The 6,996-nt window shown below is 41.0% G+C and overlaps 1 non-coding gene across 1 annotated transcript; it reads left to right on the top strand.

Moving 5' to 3' along the window:
• The first annotated feature begins 2,717 nt into the window (after window positions 1–2,717).
• Window positions 2,718–3,027, top strand: LOC146811429 (Nuclear RNase P). The gene has a single exon (XR_014967314.1).
• The last annotated feature ends 3,969 nt before the right edge of the window (window positions 3,028–6,996 follow it).

Genomic DNA, 6,996 nt, shown 5'->3' with positions numbered 1-6,996 from the left:
TATCCAGGTTTAAGTACTTGCAGCTCACCTCATGGTCCTCTACTGTTGCAGAGGAGGTGGGGGGCAGGTGGGATTTTGAAGTCTTACTACAGGATGCAAACCCAGGCACTGAAGAAGTGTCAAAATGGTATGGACATTTCTTGGAGGCAGAAGAAGATAAACTGACGGCCCCCTCGGATATCTGGACAAGTACGCTACAGGAAGGCTGTCCACAATCTTTGTGGATGGAATCCTTGAAAACCTTATATGCAATTGTATCTCCGACTAATTTTAAACGTCATCATTTTTTGGTCATTCACAGGCTATATTGGACCTCACAAAGATTAGCTAAGTTTGTGTTGCGACCGGTCTCCAGCTGTAAGAGGTGTAATCTCTTAAGGGCGAACGATGTCCATGTTTTATTCACTTGCCCAGGTATTCAAGAATTCAGGAAGAATGTTGAGATCATTATAAGGGCAATTTTAATAGAGAACATGTTTTGACCAAAACACTGGTACTTTTTGGGGTAGATAGTGCCTCACGACAGGCTCTGAGCAGCACGCAAAGGAGCTTATTATTACCTGTTGCTTTTGGCAAGAAGAGAGATATGTATAAAGTGGTTAGACCCCTTGCCTCCCCATCCGGTAGCCTGGTTAAATACAGTTAATTGTACATGTAAATTAGACATTAAATGCAACCCACATAGCCCAAAAGAGATTTGGACGGACTACTTGAAGTGGTTAGAATAGGGTTTTAACCTAAAGACTTTTTGGTTGGTCACAAATTTGGATACTTGGTCCAATGATTACATCATGCCATGGACTTAGTGGTGGTGGATCCCGCTCACTCCTTATAAGACCAGTGCCGTGGAGGCCAAGAGTATGAATCTGCATGGACCACAGACGGATCGAGGGTGCTCGTATACGGCCCAGAATGCAGTAGCCATGGTGAAATGAGAAAAATAAGAACAGAGAAAAGAAAAAAAAAAAGGAATACATTTCCAGTAAACATTAGTATGCACAGGTTAAAGAATCCTACTAAGTTTTACCATGTAGTGTTTCAGTGATACATTTGTAATCCCTCTTGTTTATTAGAAAATTAAAACTCACGAAATAAAGAAACGTTAATCTACATAAATCAATGTAAATAAGTGACGTATAAGGGTGGAGTCAAGTGAATCTGGTCCAGAAGTATGTACATGGAGGGTTTAGGTGATTTTGCCTATTTTTGTACCAGCTGGGACATTAAAATCAGGTGGCAACCCTAGTCTGAATGCTTGTCTGCATGTGTGTGTGGTCACATCATACATGTTTCACATGACACACTATAATCACCTAGACTAGAGACAGTTAACTTGTGGACTCCTCACCGTTATATTTTTTCCTGCTGTCAGGGTCAAAGTGATCTGCCACAGGAGTAGCTCCGAAATGACGAATGACTAGACTATCTTCTGTTCACATCACAATGTTCGTGTTTCCTGGGACTTGTTGAGTTCGATTTTATCCCCCATTCATGAGTGAAAGACTGTGAATCAAGAGAATGTAAGTATCTTATCTTTAAAATCCCAGGATATCACAAACACTCCATTGGCAGACATTTAAAAAAAATATCAATCTGCATTTTGAAGTCTATCTAGAATCTGACTTAACAAAATGCCACATAATTTCCTTTTATTATAGTACTTGGGGGTTTATATGGCACCACTTCCACTACAGTTCCTCGGTTGGGAATGTCCACCATTTTGGCTGATAGTAGCCTAGTGATGGATTGGACCAAAAGAAAGGTGCTCCTAGAGGTGATTAGGTCATGTTCTCCACAGCCTTCTGCTATTGTCTGTGAAAAGACATCTTCTTTGTAGTAGGGGTAGATTTATTGGTACAGATCATAAGGCAATCGGACAACTTGCCAAAGGAACAGGCAACTCCTATAATATCCCCATCATAATCATCTATCAATAGAATACCTGCATTATATGCCCTCATTATGGAATGGAACTTAGCACCTCCCAGCTTCTCAGCACAGCCCTACATATATCCCTTCCTTAACATTAACAAATAAAAAGAAGAAAATGAAAAGAAAAGAAAGAAAAAAAGACATAATGGAAGGTAACACTACATACACATTATTCTAGCATGGATGGCAAGGAATAAAATTCAAAAATGTTATGACATCATCAGATAATCTTTGTGCCAAACTGCAACTGAACTAACCTACTCCTGTTGCACTTGTTATCCTTTATTAAATTACATTGTCTGTACCGTCAGAGAAATGAGATTAAGCAGCTTCACAACTGCTAACAATTTTAAAGAAATCATTAAAGTTCCTTTGAAAAATACTATCAAATAGTAGAAATACTTCAATTGAAGTTACTGTGATCTAGCTCTTCTTTTAATAAGCGCCAAAACACATCAAGAATTTCTCTTGAGAGATATTGACTGAAGCTAGAATCTTAACCACTACCTATCCATTAGCATTAACTACTCACCAGTCTTCCGATTTGCATGTAAATGAGGCTGAAGGTGAATTATGCAATATGTAAATGAGCTTTGATCCTTTTAGGGGATTGGCAAAATGTTGCAATCAATGCTGCTTTTTGTGCAATTTTGCATCATGATTTTACGCCTGCAGTGTCACTAGTGCTGCAAACAAAATGAATCGAAATCCTGTCCTGCTCACCCTATGAGTGAGAGTATCTTGAAAACTAACATATATCTACTGCATTGATAAGTGTGAGTTTTGGAGCCGAGGAAGCTCAACATGGAGGTCACTGGCTGAGTGCATTTGTTACTCCCTCACCTTAGGGAAAGTCGGAGACAAGAAATAGTCACCTCCCTAGCAGGGTTCTCCTGAGCAAGGAGAACAAGCAAACAGAAACCTGTGGCTGGCAGGTGCTGCAAAAGAGGGCTAAGCTGGGACAGGTTTAGTATCCCCAAACCAGCTGATGCTGCTCTCCTGGTATTAGAAGTGGCTCATGGTTGGCTTGGCCGAGTGCAATGGTTCAGTTGAGACAGTGTCTCATTACCCAATTGAGACTACTGTTCATATTTTTCCTAAACTGAATATACATTACAGATTATACTGTAGATGCTGAGAGAATAGTACCTACAGTGCTTTTATTCTTGCCCTTGTGTGTTGTCATCAAAAAGAAACAGTCCCAAACTTTCAAGAAGAGCTCCCCTGCATTTCATTGATAACATATGGTATAGCCGGTCAGACACTTACTTCTGTAAAGACTCAGAACCGTATGTACGTTCCTATCCAGCCAATGATCAAAGGTTCCGGAAGACCGACAAGTCATTGATCAAAAACCAGGTCTGAAGTGGGCTGAGCTGTGAGAGAATTGACGGCACAATGCAGCTTGATAAGGTAGGTATTGGGTTCACAATATAAACAGGATGGTAAATTGAACTTGGATGCAGCAATTACAGGCTTCAAATATTTAAGGGATGGAAGACATTATGAGGTAAGTAGAAGTCCTAAATGAGAAAGGAGTTAGATTTTTTGTATTTTCATGTTGTCTACAGTTGTAATGCAAAACCTAAAGGAATAGCTATTCACCCTAGCAGTCTCCAAAGCATAATGAAAGGAGGGACCAATGCAAAAAATTGGCAAACGTCCAGGAGGAGAGTGACAAATAATAGTCCAAAAGAGAATCAAGAAGTTCTAAGTGAACAGCAGATAAAGGAGAGATTTTACAAGCGGCCCAAAAAGGTACAGGCACGGAGGGGGAGGAAATGATGGCAAGTGGTGATCCTCTCAATGATGTGCGATTAATTAAGAATAGAATCTCTGAAACTGGGCAGCATTTCTACTGAGTCTTAATTTGTGAGGTGTAGGTGGAAAGGCACAGTAATTAGAAAAGAAGAGGCAATGGGAAGCGTAACAGATCTCCGGATGAAACTATTATTAAGGCATCCAGGACAGAGCCAAACTATACTTTAATTGAAAGGTCACTGCTCTGTGGTAAATAAATTCTTCTTTACCTGACTGAATTTCATACTGGAACTTTAATCAAAATAGCTCAGAATAATAAGAGGCAGAATCCGTGGTATAAGAGGTTTCTGAATGGGCTTTATTCCAAAATGGCCGACTCGAGTCGCGGCCTTCAGGTTCCGTCACCAAGCAGGTTCAGGAAGTGAAGTACGATACTTTATTGACAGACATGCATTTTTATAGTAAGTACATTACAATGAAACGAATGTAGAAGGCGTAACAATTGATATGAAAAGTGACATAGTAAATACGTAATCGAAACTGGGCGTAATAAGGAATAAAAAGAAACATAATTGGTTAGAGTTATCATACATAGGTGGATCTATAAGATAATACTTGGCATAGATGCGCGCGCAGCAGCATGACGTGTAATTGACGTGCAACTAGGGGGTGAAGGGGACTTGACATTAGCTCTACATGTGGAGACGAAAAGTCTGGGGGGTCAAGTCAACCTAATCCCAAATCATATCTAACATCCTATGTTTAAAGAACTATGTTATCCACAAGGAAAGACTCTCGGACAGAATTTAGTCTATACTGACTGTGTGCGTGCACAAACGTCTAAGTGTCTATATGAGATGCAGGAGGCAGAAAATTTTCCATGGCAACTGGGCTATGAATTACTTGCATGAGCACAGGGAGGCCAAGCCCCTTGCTCGGAAGCTAAAGGAAATGTTTACCTAAATCACTAGACAGGAATGCATCGGCTGAAGAGCAAAGTAGATAATTCGAAGGTGAAATACAGCTTCTTGGCAGGCAGGCAAAAACTGGCCGAGGCAGGCACCGTTAGCTGCACAGGAAATAGGACAAAGTTCATGGGAGCAGATGCGAGCTCAAGCTGACGCTTGTCAGAGACAGAGAGCAGGGAAAGGCTTTGAGGACAGAATCGGGCCTACTTCGCCTGAACTGTAAAAATGGAGTAACTTAGCCATATAAAGTCGGTGGCCTTTCCTATTTAGGAATCAAATATCCAGCCCATTGATGGCGGATCTGACAGAGAACATGTTGATGGTGGACGCACATGTGTTTGCGTCTTCGAAACTGGAACTGGAGGGAACATACATGTGTTTGTAACATGCATATAGAACCGTTGGGGTCCAAGATAGGGGACATAACTGATCAGGAAAATCCACTTTTCCACATTCCCTCCTTGTCCCCTACTTGCCCGTCAAGAAACATCAATCTTCATTAATCCATCGATTTGCTCATGGAGCATCATTTCTTCTTCTTTCTTCTTCCGGGATTTTGAACGAAAACCTTGATGTGGAATACACGATGTGGCACACAAACCACAAATCGCTGGTCCACATTGCAGGCATAAGCAGCAACTGAATAGTATAAGAAGGCCAATACCTAGGAAGGATAGAACTCTCCATCCCCAGGCTGATATCAGACTCCAAAACCACCCGGACCAAGTCCAAGTGCCTGGATCCTCGTGTATCTGGCTCACAATCTTATGAAGGTGTGTTATAGCTTTATATACAGATGGCGAATTTTCTGGTATGAATACGCAGCAGCTGGATCCGATGACCCTACAAGCTCCGCCCCTATCGGCCAGGATGACATCAAGGACAAGCCGATTTTGAAGGACAACAATCCTCATCACTGATTGTTCCTCTGTCAGATTGCCTAGGGCGGCTATAGTCTCATTCACTACGGCTTCAAGAGTCTTAGTTAGTCTACGTATCAGTTTACTATTGGAAATTGTACCTATATATGGAAAAATACCTTTATTAAAATCTACATACTTGTCCCATGCCGTTTCAGTATAATCGACAACTGGGAGATCTCTTCGCTCTCTATTGTGTACTAAATGAGTATTTCGATAATAATCAGGAGGAGCTAGGAAAACAGGTGGCAAAAGGAATGCTATGTAACAGGTACCATCCCAATCTAGAGGTAGACGCATATATGCCGTCTGACCACATATAAAGTAGGAATGGCGAGAAGCTCTAAATGAAGATTTGCCTTCATCACTATATTCTATAATAGTAACGCATTTGCTATGGCCCATATGTATGGAACCAACTTTCCTTACACATAATTCACCTTTAACTGGAAATACTGACATGATGGGCAAAATTAGCTCAACTTCGGATTCGACATTCAGAATCATGAGATTAGGTGTAAAATTACCTAATCTGTATACTTCGTTTTCTAGATCTGTTCCTGTTCTACTAGGGTGACCCTCCTTGTCAGGGTGACAGACTTTGTATAACACTATATTCAGATTTCCCCATATCCAATGATGTTGATAAACTGCTGTGTCTGAATCTATGGAATTCAACAACCTAAACCATGCTCCACAGGTGCCATTATATGTGAACGGATGTGGAAAGAAAGGCAGAACTCCTTTGTTATTCTGATAGGGAGGGAGTCGACCACACACCCAACAATTAGTGGCATTACTAGTCTGGCCTTTCCTATTTAGGAATCAAATATCCAGCCCATTGATGGCGGATCTGACAGAGAACATGTTGATGGTGGACGCACATGTGTTTGCGTCTTCGAAACTGGAACTGGAGGGAACATACATGTGTTTGTAACATGCATATAGAACCGTTGGGGTCCAAGATAGGGGACATAACTGATCAGGAAAATCCACTTTTCCACAGCTCGTGCACGTGGAATTCTTATGACAGTTTACAGTGCCTTTGAGGTCAGGTAAATAGCCATCTGCCTGGTTGTCTACTTCTCAGTCCTCCGCAATTTAACCTGAGTGGAAGACATTGCTGCACTGATGCTGCACTCCTGCTCTACTCTACAAGAGCAGTGAGGTCATGATACCCTGAAGAACGGATGGACACGTGGTGCAGATCACAATGTACCAAGGATGTAACATACACTTTAAAGAAACACCAATATTTAGCCTGGCTGTCATCCTCATGGTTTTCATAAATTCAAAAATATAGCTAGTATTTTCCTTAAAATAAACAGAAAATCAGAGACATTATGGTAAGCAGTTTCACAACTGCTTACAATTTTAAAAAAATCATCAAAGTAACTAATAAAAATACTGTCAAA

This window comes from Triturus cristatus, chromosome 7 (assembly GCF_964204655.1).
Source record: "Triturus cristatus chromosome 7, aTriCri1.1, whole genome shotgun sequence".
Lineage (NCBI taxonomy): Eukaryota > Metazoa > Chordata > Amphibia > Caudata > Salamandridae > Triturus > Triturus cristatus.
The sequence above is the reverse complement of the archived record's forward strand: the minus strand, read 5'-3'. Positions and strand labels throughout refer to the sequence as shown.